The following is a 17,525-nucleotide window of genomic DNA, read 5'->3' as shown; positions in this document are numbered from 1 at the left end:
TTAAAATTTGACAATATTTGCCATGCAATTCTTTGGTCTTTACCAAGTCTAACCTGACTCTCGTGTCACCGAAACACATGCTGCATTCACCCTTTGCGAGATCGATTATAGTTTCCGTCTCTCGCAAAATATCTAATCCGAGGAGACAGTTCACGGCTAAGTTCTTTACAATAAGGAAGGTGCACTCTTTGGCTCCCATTCCAAAATTAATACAAATCCGTGTCTGTTCCCGAACTAGTTGGGCTTTCTGACTAATGGCTCCTGTAACACGACAATTAGTGACTGGAAAAACCGGAATCTTTCTAATATTCTTTAAGTGAAGAAAGAACGATTCATTCAGCACAGGAACAGATGCTCCAGTATCTAAAATCACCATAGTTTGAATACCATAAATATCATAAACTATAGCTGCTTGTACAACTTCCCGTTCAAACAAATTACACTTCTTCCGAAAATCTTGACATAATTCCTCTCGTATATCGACTCCGTCATTATATCTTAACATCTGCATAGTTGAACTACGTTGCTGAGCAACATCAACAGAATTATTCCTACACACTGCATTTTTCGCGTCGTTCGACCCGATCGCTGCTGATTCTATGCGACGCACATTCTCATTGTTACTACAGCTGGTTGTCTGCACGTTTGGTTGCTCGTTATTACCAACATCATTCATGCAAGTGCCCCCTAGACACCCTGCGACTGACACACGGGAGCAGAATGTCGTCGCATCTAGTTTGACTGACTGGTACTGGTTGATGGTTGCAGTTCACTTACCTCAATGATCTTGATATTTTGATTCGGTGGTTGCCATGGCTGCGCATTCATATGCTGCTGCATGTTATTTGACATATTTGTATTGTACGGAGGCTGCTGCCATTGCTGTTTTGCATAATTCTGTGTTGACCAGCTATGTGGTGGTTGCATGTTTTGCTGATTATTTGAAAAATTACCGTTATTGTAATTGGCGTTAGCTCTAAAATCTCGTATCCGTTTCTTCGAAAAGGTTCCGTTATTGTTTTGTCCGCTATTGTTCTGTGGCTGATAATTGTGATTCGGTGCATTACTGTACTGTCCATTTGTGCTCATATTGTGGTTCTGCCATCCTGAATAATTCGGACTATTCCAATGATTTTGATTCCCATAGTATGTATTTCCATTACTATTGTTCTTGTGGTTTCGCCCATTGCCATTACCATTACCATTATTCGACGAATTATTCCCATAGTGGTGTCTGTCCTCTTCGATAACCAAATCTAAAGAGTCCAGTACGGATAGAAAATGTTCCACGTTGTCTTCAGGAATGTGAAACAATTTCACCTTTAGATCACGCGGTAACTTCTCCTTTAATATCTTTAAAACATCACACTCAGGAATTGGCGTGGATAAATATTTCACTTTGTCCAGATACTTTTCGAAATATTTCCGCAAAGTACCGCCTTATCTATTAAATGGCTCAGGACTATAAACTTCTTTTCTTAATCGTTCTTGTACCCCACGCGACCAATACTTGTTTAGAAAAGCTTGTTCAAATTCATCGAAGGAGCTGCATTGTTCAGCTTTCTGTGTCGCGAACAACGCTGGCTCACCTTGAATATGGGTAATGGTAAAGACAATTTTCTTCCTTTCGTAACAACTTTTTGGCATTATTCCGCGGATCACTTTGATAAACACTATTGGATGGGGTCCGTTCTTAGCATTGGTAAACTTCTGAAACTGTGAATTCTTCACTAGAGCATCCTGAGTCACCAATTATTGTGTATGGTCTTGATAAACGGATGTTACTCTACGTGTTGGATTGAAATTATTGCCCGTCTGCCCCCTACTTTCAGTTAAAGGCGTTTCATAATAATCAGGGTGTGTTTCTGTGATACTAACACGCTCCGGTGAACTGTTATGAGATGTTTGCATACGTGTTTCATTAAGCACTTTCTGCACGTTTTGTAATTGAGTCTGGAGTTCATGAATCTTTGTGTTGTTTTCATGTATCAGTTGTGTTCCTGCTCGTTGTAACATCACAGGTAGTTCCTTCTGTATAACAGTACTAATTTGTTTGTCTTTGTCATTTAGCCATGTGTTGAATGTGGTCACAACGCGTTCTTGTTCTTTGCATTTTTGTTCTATTACGTTTTGATTACCAACCGTAAGCTTTTCTATACGTGTACTTATGTTGCGTATTTCTGCTTCCGAAGAAGTGTGTGTTTGTTGTAATTTGTCCACATCCTGGGTTACTTGCTTTACATTCTGTGGTAAGTCATGGTATGTTTGTTGCATAGTTGAAATGTTGTTCTGTATAGCAGACAACTGGGCATCTATTTGCTGTCGCAGCTGGCGATCGTGTTCTTTTAACCGGTTTTCAAGCTTTTGATCTATCTCTTTTGAGAACTGTGCAAAGCTTAACTGCGTACGCTCGTCTAATTGACTGATGCGTTCATCCAAGGTCCTAATCCGTTCATCTACTCTGCTAATAGGTTTATCTAAATTATTATTAATCTCAGTTGCAAGCTGTTTAGCAGTTTCTTGTTCACGGTGTATCTGTGATTGTTCTTGTATTTTAAACATTTGTTCCATTTTCATCATTAAGAGAGAAAATGGATCCATTACTGTTTGTGTTGGCTCTACAGGTGGTAAATCGACTGTAACTGGTGTTTCTTGTGGTTCTGCTTCAGTATGCACTTGAACTACCGTCTGTACTCTGCCTGGGTGCTCTGCAGCAGATGGATCACTGACTTTAATATTAGTGTCCTGTTCTATATCCTCTGCCTGATCTGAAAAAATATTATCAATTTTTACATCACTAGTTATTCCTTCCTCCTCTGAATGTTCTACAGTTACTTCCTGCTGTGTATTTTTTCTTACACGTCGCACTGTTTTCACCATGTTTGCAAATGTTTGGGTGCAAGTCTAATCGGGAATACGTCACACGCAACACATCAATTATTCCGTCACACAAAAACAAAAAATAATTACTACACTGCACCAGATTGGAATCAGTACTATAAATGTTCACTTTCGTTTGTTTAAAATTCAGTTCCAATCTCGTTCAGTTAACCTCTACTGAAAAGACTTCATGCTGTATTTTACTGATCCTTCTCGCAGTTATTTAAATATAATTGACTAGCTTCCTAAGAGGACAAATTCACAAAATGTAAATTTTATTTGTTTCGTTAGTAAGATACAGCACCGGGTTGAGGAAGAAGTCGTGTCTACCTTACGCTGTGCTTCGTTCTGCTGCCGGTGGGATGGAATGGTACAGCAAAAGTATCGTGCGTAGGGTCGTCGTAGATTTCCGCTCATTACAGCATAAAACAAATAGAAAAAACACACATTAGCACACACATATAAGCTAGTCCAGTCAATAGGTTGCCACTGAATTGCCCCCTCTGTTTATTGATTGGATAGCCACTGAATTGCTATTTATTTATTTAATGGGATAATAATAATTATTAAAAGGTGGCAATTTTATTTAAGCAACGCTTTCTTTTACTCTTTCGATTGTTGCGAGTCAGCGATAGTGCAATGCTGCTCGCTTTGGAGAATACACATTTTATAAGAATTATTTGGTCCAGGAAACACTTTTGCGATCACAGTTGCGATTTAGACAGTATTCGCGTAATTGTACTGATTAAAAGCTATCGTTTCCGAAAGACGCAGGTTCGATAAAAGCTGTGTGCACTTTTGCGCGTATAATGAAAATATTCATAACACGTCGCGTAACAAAAAGAAACATGCGAATCACAACCGTGATCAAACGAAGAAAATATGTGATAACATAAATGTTCTTCGCCGTTATTCAGGACAGGCTCAGATTACACCTTGCAATTTTTAGTTATAGGAAATCACAAGACGTTGCAGTTAGGAGATATTTGTTTTGAACAAATTGTATTTACCTCCTCTCTCTCTCTCCTTTTTACAGCCTTTATACCTTCACATCGATTAAGGAACTTTTCCTTCTCTACCGACCAGTACGAGAACAAAATTCAGAATCAACAAAATGTCTTACATCGAATTATTACATGCTTAACCCTTAACAGTCATATATAGTTTCGTATCACAAACAATGCTAATTTATTCCGTGCACTAGAAAGTCTTTGATACACTGAGCACAAAAATGAAAATAATAAAATTGTAATTACATTTTTAATATCATGAATACTTTTTTAAATCATGAAAATAAGGTTTGACATCGTCGTAATATTAATTTTCATCGTTGTAGCACTACAGCATCAAGGGATCACCAATTAAGTATTGGAGGGCAGCGTGGAGGGTAAAAATCGTAGAGGTAGACCTAGAGATGAATACACTAAGCAGATTCAGAGGGATGTAGGCTGCAGCACGTACTGGGAGATGAAGAAGCTTGCACAGGATAGAGTAGCGTGGAGAGCTGCATCAAAGCAGTCTCAGGACTGAAGACAACAACAACAACAACCTAGTATGTCTATCATTTGACTGTGGGACTCCTTACTTCTGAATTGGCGGGAACTGTAAGACTTCAGACTGCCAATGCTTTGGGTTTTCCATTGCCACAAAGAAATAATAATAATAATTATTATTATTATTAGTACCCCTTGTGTGCCTTATAGTAATGTAATGACCATTGCATAATTACTGTTGTGTGGTACTGTCAACTAGTCCGTTTATTTGTCGTGAAGTGAAAAATGAAACAATTTCTTCTCCTTTGCGGCAACTACCTACAACTCCAAGAAGTACGTTTCAAGAGATATTTAAATATATGTGACGTATATGTCTCAATTTTACTGTCACAACTGCGTGGCACAAAGTATGTGTGTAGTGGGTTGATTAGGTGATGAAGTTGATGTTTACAGATATATCTCGCAAGTTGTAAGCTCCACTACATTTTGCGATGTGTTATTATAGAATTTTTAACAAAATTATTATTGGTAACTTATATAATTAATATTACAGTTTCACGAAATAGTGATGATAGTATCGCTCTTCTAAAGTTAATTTACTTTCACTACCAAAGCACAATAGCAACTTTCGCTTTTAACCACCAGAAAAATTCATTTTCCCTCCTGTTTGTAAACCACTACAGTAGAATATGGCATACAGGCATCCATGAGCCGGATGCGAACGTAATTACCAGTTGCCATCGAGATTCAAGATGATCCGACTGTCGTACTGTGGAGCATTTTTGTCATTAGCTATTTCTTGGGCTAACAGGCAATATTTCGTTAACCTCACGGTTAAGCACTCCGTTAAACAATCTCACCATGGTACCTAATCGATAGGAGCATGTTGTTGGGAGACTGACTGTGTAACTATGGAATCACGTCCTGACGTCAAAGGAACTCGGATCGCAGTGAGGCAGAGCTCTTATTGTTGAAGTTGTTTAATACCTCGGTTCTCGAAGAAATATTCGAGGGCGAACAGAACTCTACTATTCTCAGTTATCTCGAATATACTCGTCTCTATGGTTCTAGCCTTACGGTAGGTAGTCTGGCACTGGCAGCTTCAAACAGTTACAACCGCTTCCGCGGGGTGTCTCTGGTAAATGTACGAGAGAGTGTTCAAACTTCGCACAAACGAGTCCCTCACAACGGATACATCTACGCGAAAATTCTAACTTTTGAACTAGCTGCACTAACTATCAGCAGAATGTATGCAAAATACATCTGTACCGAGAATTATTACTGTCTAGGTATCTGTTGCCTGCCCTTGCTATGTACGTAAAATCACAAATCAAACTATAGTCAACAGTAACTACTTCTCATAGAAATATCATTACGAACCTGAAGGACATGTTTATCTACAATTAACCTATTCACAGCGTGGAGATTACATTTTAACATCCCTGTAGAGCGTGGTATCACAAACTGATTAAGACAAATGCCAAAAATAATTCCTTCCGAGTTATGTATGCAAGCCCTTGCTTCATGGCTAATGCCGTGGTTGTAGACGTGAATTCAATATTTCCTTTGTGACACGAGTAACAAATCTATTAAAAATGCTAAAAGGGGTAGTGAGTCCCCTTGATAGGCATTAAGTTAGTAATTTTGACAGTTCAAATACGTAATACATTCATTGATCCACTTTCTTGCAATTGTTATCCTACAGTCAGTCTCTTCACTTACAAGCGATCCTTTCTAGTAGCAAAAAGCGAGATTTTCAGTAGCTCTTTAGAATTTATGCAGGGACGGATGCAGCCAATTTTTCTTGTAAGGAAGCATAATGACCAGTAAACGCTTAGGTCTCACTACTGCCAGCACACCAGGTAAGGGCAAAGGTGCAAAGCTACTTCGCTATCTCGAGAGGACGCCATTGATTAGCAAAATTCTACCTTCGTTAGCGTTAGCTGGAGCCACGATGGAACCGGGCGAGGCTCGGGGCACAATAACAGTGTCGACGAGACGAAAAGGTGTCTGTATATCAACTTAAGCAATGTAATGAAAGAACCACAGTTTATTTTCTCAGCAGTTATCTATTTTGACCCAGCGTAACTTACATTTTCGTTCTAACAACTACTGGTAGTAGAAATTCCATTAATTACCATGTGATGCAAAACTTAAACACTGACATATACTGATGCTCTGTCTTCTGGGTTTTGTCGTTCATCTTCTCGTGTTACACTTCGCTAAACGCGTATCGTCTTTGATTAAGAAAAACTATACTTCATATGTTGGATCTATATCTTAATGCAGTACTGTACAATTAAACTTACTCACCATTTTTTTCGATGTGCTGTTGTGGTTGTTTGTCCAACAACTTTTACTGCAATTTCCCCAGGATAGAGCATCTTCTGTAAGGCTCTTCATCTGTGTATAACCAATGCAGCTCGCAAAAATTTCAACCTGCTTACTGCAGTCAAGTCACTGTCCCTTTCTACAGTTTTTATCCCCAGACTTCCCTTCATTGACAGTCACTTGCTTCCTCAGCAATTGTCCTATCAACTGATCCCCACTTCCTTTTTCTTTCCAAGTACATTCAGTAACTCGTCATTAATAAACCGATCTACCAGTCTAATCTTCAGCATTCTTACGTAGCATCACATTTGAACAGCATCTATATTCTTGTTATCTATACTGTTTATCGTCCAAGTTTCGTACAAGGCTACACACCAGGCAGACACCAGAAAAGACTTTCTGAGAAATTTGTATTCGATATTAACAAATTTCTCATTTACAATAACGTTTTTCTTGATATTGCCAGTCAACATTTTATATCCTCTCTACTTTGATCACCAGTTCTTTTAATGGTCACATAGAAGAATCCCTTCTACTGTTAACATTGTCACATTTGCTAATCTAATTCTTTTTGAATTGTCTTATTTAATTTGACTACATTCCGTTACCCTTGTCCTATCTTTGCTGGTAATAATGATAATTATTTTCTAGACATTCTCCAATCCGCTGAACTGAGATTACAAGTACTTTTGCGTCTCTGACACAATGTGTAATGTCAGTGGAGAAACTCAAGGAATTTAATAGTTCTCACTTAACCTTAATTCCATGTCAAAATTCCACTTTGGTTTACTTCACTATCTTCTCAGTGCAAAGTATGAAGTAAACTTTTTCATCTCATATTAGTAACTTTTTCATCTCATATTAGTAATTCCAATCCCAAAGAAAGCAGGTGTTGACAGATGTGAAAATTACCGAACTATCAGTTTAATAAGTCACAGCTGCAAAATACTAACGCGAATTATTTACAGACGAATGGAAAAACTGGTAGAAGCGGACCTCGGGGAAGATCAGTTTGGATTCCGTAGAAATGTTGGAACACGTGAGGCAATACTAACCTTACGACTTATCTTAGAAGAAAGATTAAGAAAAGGCAAACCTACGTTTCTAGCATTTGTAGACTTAGAGAAAGCTTTTGACAACGTTAACTGGAATACTCTCTTTCAAATTCTGAAGGTGGCAGGGGTAAAATACAAGGAGCGAAAGGCTATTTACAATTTGTACAGAAACCAGATGGCATTTATAAGAGTCGAGGGGCATGAAAGGGAAGCAGTGGTTAGGAAAGGAGTGAGACAGGGTTGTAGCCTCTCCCCGATGTTATTCAATCTGTATATTGAGCAAGCAGTAAAGGAAACAAAAGAAAAATTCGGAGTAGGTATTAAAATTCATGGAAAAGAAGTAAAAACTTTGAGGTTCGCCGATGACATTGTAATTCTGTCAGAGACAGCAAAGGACTTGGAAGAGCAGTTGAACGGAATGGACAGTGTCTTGAAAGGAGGATATAAGATGAACATCAACAAAAGCAAAACGAGGATAATGGAATGTAGTCAAATTAAATCGGGTGATGCTAAAGGAATTAGATTAGGAAATGAGACACTTAAAGTAGTAAAGGAGTTTTGCTATTTAGGGAGTAAAATATCTGATGATGGTCGAAGTAGAGAGGATATAAAATGTAGACTGGCAATGGCAAGGAAATCTTTTCTGAAGAAGAGAAATTTGTTAACATGGAGTATAGATTTAAGTGTCAGGAAGTCGTTTCTGAAAGTATTTGTATGGAGTGTAGCCATGTATGGAAGTGAAACATGGACGATAACCAGTTTGGACAAGAAGAGAATAGAAGCTTTCGAAATGTGGTGCTACAGAAGAATGCTGAAGATAAGGTGGGTAGATCACGTAACTAATGAGGAGGTATTGAATAGGATTGGGGAGAAGAGAAGTTTGTGCACAACTTGACTAGAAGAAGGGATCGGTTGGTAGGACATGTTTTGAGGCATCAAGAGATCACAAATTTAGCATTGGAGGGCAGCGTGGAGGGTAAAAATCGTAGAGGGAGACCAAGAGATCAATACACTAAGCAGATTCAGAAAGATGTAAGTTGCAGTAGGTACTGGGAGATGAAGAAGCTTGCACAGGATAGAGTAGCATGGAGAGCTGCATCAAACCAGTCTCAGGACTGAGGACCACAACAACAACAACAACAACCACATTGGTAATTGTAATCCACGTCCTACAGTTTATACCTTCTATGATGCCCTCTAGTACCATGCACGTTATTTCCAGGTGTCTTTACAGGTTTACTATCATCCTGTCCCTTCATCTTGTCAGTGTTTTCCATATACGCATTATCCTGCCGTTTCTGCAGAGGTTCTTCTGATTCTATATCTAATCAATCCACCAAATTTGCAACATTCTTCTGTAGTAACTCATCCCAAACGCTTAGATTCTCTTCTGTTCCGGTTTTCCGACAGTCCATGTTTCACTACTGTACAATGCTATGCTGCAGACTTACCTTCTCAAAAATTTTTTCCTCGAACTAAAGCCTATGTTTGATACTAGTAGATTTCTCTTGATCATAAATGCCCTCTTTGCCAATGCTAATCTGCTTTCTGTGTCCTCCTTGCTCCATCCATCGTGGATTATATTGCTGCCTAGGAGGCAGAATTCCTTAAGAATCCCTACTTCGTGACCCCCAATCCTGATATTAAGTTTATCGTTGTTCTCATTTCTGCTACTTGTCTTTACTTTTCGTCTTTGTTAGATTTAATCGCAATCCATATTCTATACTCATTAACCTGTTCGCTCCATATAACACATCGTCTATTTCTTCTTCACTTTCATTGAGGATAGCTATGTCATCGGCGAATATTATCATTGACATTCTCCATCTTGAATTTCAATGCTACTCCTGAACTTTTCTTTTACTTCTGTCGTCGCTTCTTCAATGGATAGATTAAACAAAAGGGACAAGAACTATATCCTTGTCTTATAACCTTTATAATACTAGCACATAGTTTGTGCTCTTTCAGGCTTATTGTTCTCTAGTTATTCTTGTATATATTGTACATTACCCGTCTTTCTCTATACTTTCCCCCTACATCTCGTACCATTTTACATTGCCGAACGCTTTTTCCAGGTAGACAAATCCTACGATCATGTCATGCTTTTTCTCCTGTCTTGCTTCTACTATGAACCACAACGTGAGAACTGCCTCTCTGGTGCTTTCATCTTTCCTAAAGCCAAACTGATTGTCGCCCAACAGAACTTCAGTTCTTGTTTCTATTCTTGTGTATATAATTCTCGTCAGTCACTTGGATGCATGAGCCGTTCAGCTGATTGTGCAATAATTCTCGCACGTTCGTCTTTTGCTATCTTCTCAGTTGTGCGAATGATGTTTTTCCGAAATTCTCATTTTATATCGCAAGTCAAACGTACTCCACAAACCAATGTGAATATTCATTTTGTTGCTATTTCCCTTAATGACTTTAGAAATTCAGATGGAATGTTAGCTAACCCTTCCGCCTTATTTGGTAAGTCGTCCAAACTTTTAAATTCGGACTCTAATACTGGATATCATTTATCTTCCCTGTGGACTTCTATTTCTTCTTCTATGTCGTCATAAGATAACTCTCCCAACTTATAGAGGTTATCAATGTACTCTTTCCACCTGCCTGCGCTCTCCTCGGCAGGTGACAGAAGAATTCGCATTGCACCCTCACTGGTACAGCCCTTGCTTTAATCTCACCAAAGGTTGTTTTGACCTTTCTGTTTACTAGGTCAGTCCTTTCGACAATCATTCCTTTTTCGATTTCTTCACGGTTTTCATGTAGCCATTTCGCGTAGCTCCCCTGCACTTCCTATTTATTTCATTTCTGAGTGACTTGCAAATCTGTATTCCTGAATTTCCCTAAACACTTTTTTGAGTCATTCTTTCGTCGATCAACTAAAGTATTCCTTCTATTACCATGGATTCTTTGCAGTTACTTTACTTGTACCTACCTTTCACTTTCCAAATTCCACGATTGATATCTTTGGAGATATCTGTTCTTCTTCAACTGGACCGCAGTATGTATAACCTTGGAGAACTTCAAGCCTATTTCTTCATTTTCTGTATCCCAGTTCTTTGCGCATTGATACTTCGTGACTATGCTCTTAACCTTCAGCCTACTCTTCCTCACTACGGAATTACTGTGTGAGTCTATATCTGCTCCTGGGCCCGCTTTATAATCGAATTCTGATTTCGGAGTCTCCGTCTGATATTGATGTAATCTCACTGGAATCTTCCGGTGTCTCTCGTTCTTTTCCAAGTGTGCCTCACACCTTGTGATTCTTAAATAGGGTATTCCCTGTTACTAACTGATATTTACTGCAGAACTCAGTTCTCCTCTCTCATTCCTACTACCAAGCTCATATTCTCTCGTAACCATTTCTTCCACTCCTTCCCCTACAACCGCATTCCTATCCACCGTGATCGTCAGATTTTCCGAATTATTCGTGCAGCTTCATCATATACTTCCTCTACCTCTTCATCTCCTGTTTGTGACATGTGGGTGTATGTCTGAACTATCGTTTTAGGCTTTCGTTTGCTGTCGACTCTGATGAGAACAAACCTGTAAGTGAACTGTTCAGAGTAACTTGCTCTCTGCCCTGTCTTCACCTTCATAACGAATCCTACTCCCGTTATATCGTTTTCTGCTGCAACTGATATTACCCTACACTCGTCTGACCAGAAATCCATGTCGACTCTTTCGTTGGTTACGAAATCTTTTTCTCATGCTCACCTTCCCCTTGGCAGTCCGCTCTTGGAGAGCCGAATGGGTGACTAATCCTTAATCTTTCGTCAATGATGAAATCATCATGACGCTTTTCAAATACAGGCTACATGTACTAAGTGTCTTTAATGCAGTCTTTTTCCTTGCCTTTTGCATCCTCATGCCGTTGACCATTGCTGATTCTTCCGCCTTTTAGGAATAGTTTCCCATGTTTTCACCACTCAACTTTTCCTTTAAACCAGGTTTGCTGTTTGAGTTCTTGATATTTAGAGACCTGTTTCTCTTTTAGTACCGCCATCCTCTATCTTTCCCAATGTCATATATGTTTCTGCAGTTTCGCATTTCTCATCTAGCCACTTCTCCTCTGCCATTTTGTACTTACTTTTAATCTAATTTTGAGATCTCTGTATTTTTTTGGCTGCTTCATTCATTGCATTTTCATATATCCTCCTTACTTCAATTACATTCAATGTCTCGTGTGTTATTCAAAGATTTCGGCCGGAATTGTCTGTCTGCGTGTCAAATCCTTTGCTATCTTCACTGTATCATCTATCAACGCTATCAGTTCGCCTTCTACTGTACTCCTACTCCGACTTTAGTCAATCGTCCTCCAATGATTCGTTTGATACTCTAGGCGACTTCAGGCGATTTTACTTTTCTAAGTCCCACTCAACTGTCTGCTTTCTTGCGATTTCTTCTTCTGTTTAATCTTCAATTCATAACAATAGATTATGATCAGAACTCACATCTACACCTGAAAATATTATGCGGTCCAAACTCTAGTTTCTAAAATTGTGGGTCACCATTATATAATCTTTCTGATGCCCTTCGCTATATTAAGGTCTCTTCCATGTCTTAAAGCCTTATTTTATAATTCTAACACCTAGTGTTAGCAACGATTATGTTGCGCTGTGCGCAAGATGCTATCAGGCGTACTCCACATATTCCTATCTATCACTTCAATATGTACAATTTTTCCTTTGTTTCCTTTCCCTGCTATCGAGTTTCACTCTCTCGTCATAGCTATATCTTCATCTTCCTTAATGGTTTCAATAATTTCTTTTGTCTCATCATGGATTGTTCCAATCTCTTCATCTTCTGCGGAGCTAGCAGGCATATGCAGCTGGGCGTCTGTAAATGATGTTGCCGCTTACGTATGTTATGTATTATTCAACGCTCATAATGAAACTCAAATTAATGCACTTTATAAGAATGATCTATCTTCTGGAACATCTTTAACACAGAAAGTTTTACGCATAGAGAACGAAACAGTTCATAACGAAACCGAACATGAGGTTACACTGAGTGCTTGACTTTCACATATCATGAATAACTTTGGTTGTGTAACTGATTTGTTTAACAGAAAGAAAGAATACTTTTGTATTGACATCTAACTGCATATAATCACACAATTAATGTATGTGAAATAGCATTAAAATAAAAATTTAGGTAAAAATGTGAAGGATCTATAAACTGTTTTGAATGTAATAGTGCTTTACTAAGCATGTTGTATATCCCAGCCTTCTCCAGTTTTTAAACTGACTTACCGTGCCAGCTACAGGGAGACCTACACTTTAATGGAAGTACACAGCATAGCGTAACTTCCCATTCATTCTGGATACAATCCATTGACGGAAGTGAAGTAAGCTGAAGTGACAGAAAGAAATTCTAAAGGGTAACTGATAATCGAACCACATATTTTAAGATTTGTAGTATTCCTCTTACTCACCTGATACAGAAACAAATAAAGTTTCACATGAAGTATTATACTGCTTTTTGTAACAACGCTGACCACATTACTTGCCGTTAATCTTATGGTTAGGGATTTATCTTAATTTTTTGATGGTACTATATTCAATACCATTCGTAATAGCTTCGTACTTTATTTTCCATACGTTATGTTTTCGCCATATCTTTGAATCGATGGAGGAAAATATTCCTGATCTCAATATTGGAATTTTATTGCATAACTTTTGCATACTTAGGTTCAGAATAAATACTGTATCTGTTCACAAATTTGAACTTCTTTAGTATCATTGGCAAGTATTACGTCTTTGTACTTTCAAAACACTTAGTGCTTAACTGTCTTTACAGGACAACAAACGTTACAATATTAACAAATTGATTAACTGCCCACATCGTTTTGCATTCCTCAGTACTTATCATGCGACGTACTTTCTTGCACCCACATGCTACAGTTCCGGCAAGCCAAAGGATTTATTAAGTGCGTGACAGATTTAAAATTCGCTGGTTATGTTTGCGTCTAGGGGACATTCACACACGTCTCATTACAGTGTAAATCGTTGTCATAACTTCTGTTAATTATTACTCGCAGGCATCCTAAACTAAACATTTGTAGACGACATCTATGTCAATGTTTATTCATTCACTGAATGTCATGCATACGAGTAGATACGTTTAGTAATCACTGTGTATATCTATGTAAGTTAAGCCAAATACAAATGCTTGCTTTAAACGTATTTCCCTGTCACATTTTAACGTGTATTATGAGATCGCCATTATCTGTCCATTGACAGTAAATGTTTATGCTCGACGGAATTCGTATGTCTGCCCATCATTATAATCTGACAGCGTTTACTATTGGAATCTACCAGTATTTGCTATTGTAATCTGACTGCACGGAAAGCTAACACTGCAATCCTCTTCGTCTGCCAAATATTTGACATGCATGCAATAGTATTCAGGTGTTTACTATACTGAGATGTCCTGACTCTGCAATGAGTGGCAGCGACCGTTTCTTGCAGTGCTTCTCGTAGGAAAATGGTTTACTGAAATGAGAGAGACATAAATTTGTTCTTACATCTATTACACACTCCAGTCACATTATTGTGATCACTTGTCAAAAGCCTCAATAACATGTTTTGCAGTGCGAACTTTCAGGTGAGAGTCAGTAACGTTCTGGAAGGTCACGACAGGGATGTGGTGGACCCATGCTTACTCAAGTGCTGTGCCCACCTGTGCTGGGTTTCTTTGAGGATCTATGGCCCGATCAAGGTGGTCCCACATTTTCTCGATTCTGTTTGATTCCGTTGAGTTTAGTTGACAGACAAGTATGCTAAACTCATCCTCGTGCCCTTCGAAGCACGCACGTACGCTGCGAACTGTGTGATCCGTTGCATTGTCCTGCTGCTAGATGCCATCGTGCCGAATGAGAAACAAACTGCATGTAGAGGGGGGCAGGGTACCCAAGGACTGATGCATATTTGCGTTGATCTGTTATGCCTTCCAGAATGATTGATATCACCCAGGGAATGCCACGAAACCATCCCCCAGTTCATAGTGCTGTCTCTTCCGGCCTGAACTTTCCAACGATTGTTGCAGGATGTTGGCTTTCAGACGTTTCCCGCCGCACACGCCAGCGACTGTCTGTCCAATGGAGCACAGAAAGTGATTCATATAGAAAGACCATCTGTTGAGGTATTGGCGTCCTAATTCCAACCTTTGTCGCTGATGAACACCAGTCAGCATAGGTGCATGAACAAGGCGTCTGCTGAGGAAGCCCATATTCAGCAACTTTCACTGAACGGTCGCTGAGAAGACACTGTTGGTAGCCCCTTGGTTCATCTCGGCTGTCAGCTGCTCAACAACTGCAGTCACGTACTGATCTCCGCAGCTGTCCTTCAACAGTGTTGTCTATAGCCCGTGGTGCATCACAGCAGCCGTGGTGCCAGTTTTGGATAGCGCCATTTTGCTGTACAAAGGATACTTTAAACGCGGTTGCAGACAAACAGTTTACAAACTTTGTAGTTTCTAAAATTTCCCACGCTTTGCCCGAAAGCCAATGATCATGTCCTCTTGGAAGTCAGATAAATCGCTCCGTTTCCGTATTACGACAATGTGTGCACTGTTGCGCGCGTCCCCTCAACACGTTTCATATACCACTCACTGACAGTGCGGCCACCTGTCGGGTGTCGGTGGTGACTGTACGTTTTTGTCGAACATAGGCGGTGGTCATATTAATGTGAGTGGACCGTGTATTCCGAGGGACATTTTGCAGCATAAACTGTTATCTTACACCAAATTTGCCTATTCCAGCACATGTGCACATTACGTTGTACTTTATCAAAATTAAACTTTTCCGAGCACTTTTATATTCAGTATTCTGCATTCTCTTGCACCCTTGCTATTCTGTCTTGATACTGCCAATTATCACCCAATTTCTTCACTTACTTCTATTTCATTCCTCTCACCCTAATCTGTGAACGCAAGCTGCCGTCTCCATCCTCGCTGCCGGTCTGTCTTTTTTTCTTGTCGCTCGTCAGAGGAAACCACCCTGCGTCACTGATGTCGCTTGCCACTTATTATAACATACGTTCTCACAGAATTTAACTACGAATGCGATACTTTTTCAGTGATTTAGTTTTCTGAGTGATGCTTTGTACTACTTAGACTACTGAGATTGAGGTTCAGGGTTGTCTCATCTGTTGTCTAACAGATAGAACTTATAGTGCTTTATCAGTCGATCAAATTGATGGTGGAATCGGAGGATGCCGTAGATATGCAGAGATTTATGTTACTTCCTGAACGGCATTCGCTTTCGATTTTAGCAGTAGCGAGTTTTGTTAGTTACTATGGGGTCGGTGGTCTACTGGTAGTGTCTTCGACTAAGCACCAAAACGCTCAGGGAACCGCCCTACGTCCCAGTCGCACTGCTTAAACTTTGAATAAAAGACGTCAGCAATGGCAGCGAGAATAAAAGAAGGCGGTGCAGTGGACGGAAATTCAGTGCACCATCTTTCTCTTACGGTGGGAAGCGCTACTAGAAAGTGGAAGAACGAGCAACAGTCAACGGCAGTAAGAGGCAGAAGGTAATGCCTTATGGACAATGTGTATCCACAGGACATGCGGCCTGTATCTAATAAGCGTCACGGTGATCTCTCTATAAGACTTCGCTTCAGTGCCCGATTCGGATCTCCAAGAAAGGACTGCAAAGGGGGAGGCGGCTACGAAAAAATGAATTAAGAACGAATGGGTAATATTCTACCTGTCGGAGAGTGGAATGTCACAAATCTGAACGCGGAAGGGAACCGGATAACCTGACAAGGAAAAATGCAAAGATTAAGTGTAAATGTAGTGTGGATGAGTGGAAAATGGAAATAAGATGAGGATTTCTGGTCAGACGAATATACGATAGTATCAACAGTAGGAGAAAATAATATAAATGGAGTAACGTTAGTTATCAGTAGCAAGGCAGGGTAGACAGTGAGTTACTGTAAACATTTCGATGTTCCGCTCTAGGCTCCGTATGCATACTAGTGAGCTGCTGAACCTTCTTTCACCACCTTTCTGGGGTCGGTTGCCGAAGACCTACCAGGCTGTGAATTGTCGGCTGCATGACGTACTGCGAGGTCTATGTCGTCCGTCGACTGTGATATCACACTACAGGCCGTTTTTTGTTGTTGTTGTGGTAGTGATCTTCAGTCTCAAGACTGATTTTATGCAATTCACCGCGCTAGTCTATCCTGTGCAAGCCTCTTCATCTCTGAACAATTACTGCACATCCATTTGAGTGTGCTTACTATGTTCATGCCTAGGTGTCCCTCAACAACTTTTACCGTTCTCCCCCCACACTTCCATTAATTACCAAACTCACTATTTCTTGATGCCTCAGGGTGTGCCCTGTCACTAGCACCCTTCTTTTAGCCAATTCGCGCCAAAAATGCTTTTTTACCCAATTCGATTCAGTACCTCTTCATCGCTTCTTACATCTACCCTTCTAATTTTCGGCATGCTTCCGTTGCACCTCGTTTCAAAAGCTTATGTTGTCTTCTTGTCTAAACCACTTAACGTCCACGTTTCACTTCCGTACAAGGCTACACTCCAGACATATATCTTCAGAGAATGCTTTCCAATGTTCTAATTTGCATTAGATATAACAAATTTATCTTTTTCAGAAATGCTTTTCTTTCTACTGCCAGTCTGCAGCTTATATCCTCTCTCCTGCCAGCATAAGTTATTTTACTGACCAAATAACAAAAATCATCTGTTATTTTCAGTGTCTCATATCCCAGTCTAATTATTTGAGTATCTCCTG

Source organism: Schistocerca nitens, chromosome 6 (genome assembly GCF_023898315.1).
Source record: "Schistocerca nitens isolate TAMUIC-IGC-003100 chromosome 6, iqSchNite1.1, whole genome shotgun sequence".
NCBI lineage: Eukaryota > Metazoa > Arthropoda > Insecta > Orthoptera > Acrididae > Schistocerca > Schistocerca nitens.
The sequence above is the reverse complement of the archived record's forward strand: the minus strand, read 5'-3'. Positions refer to the sequence as shown.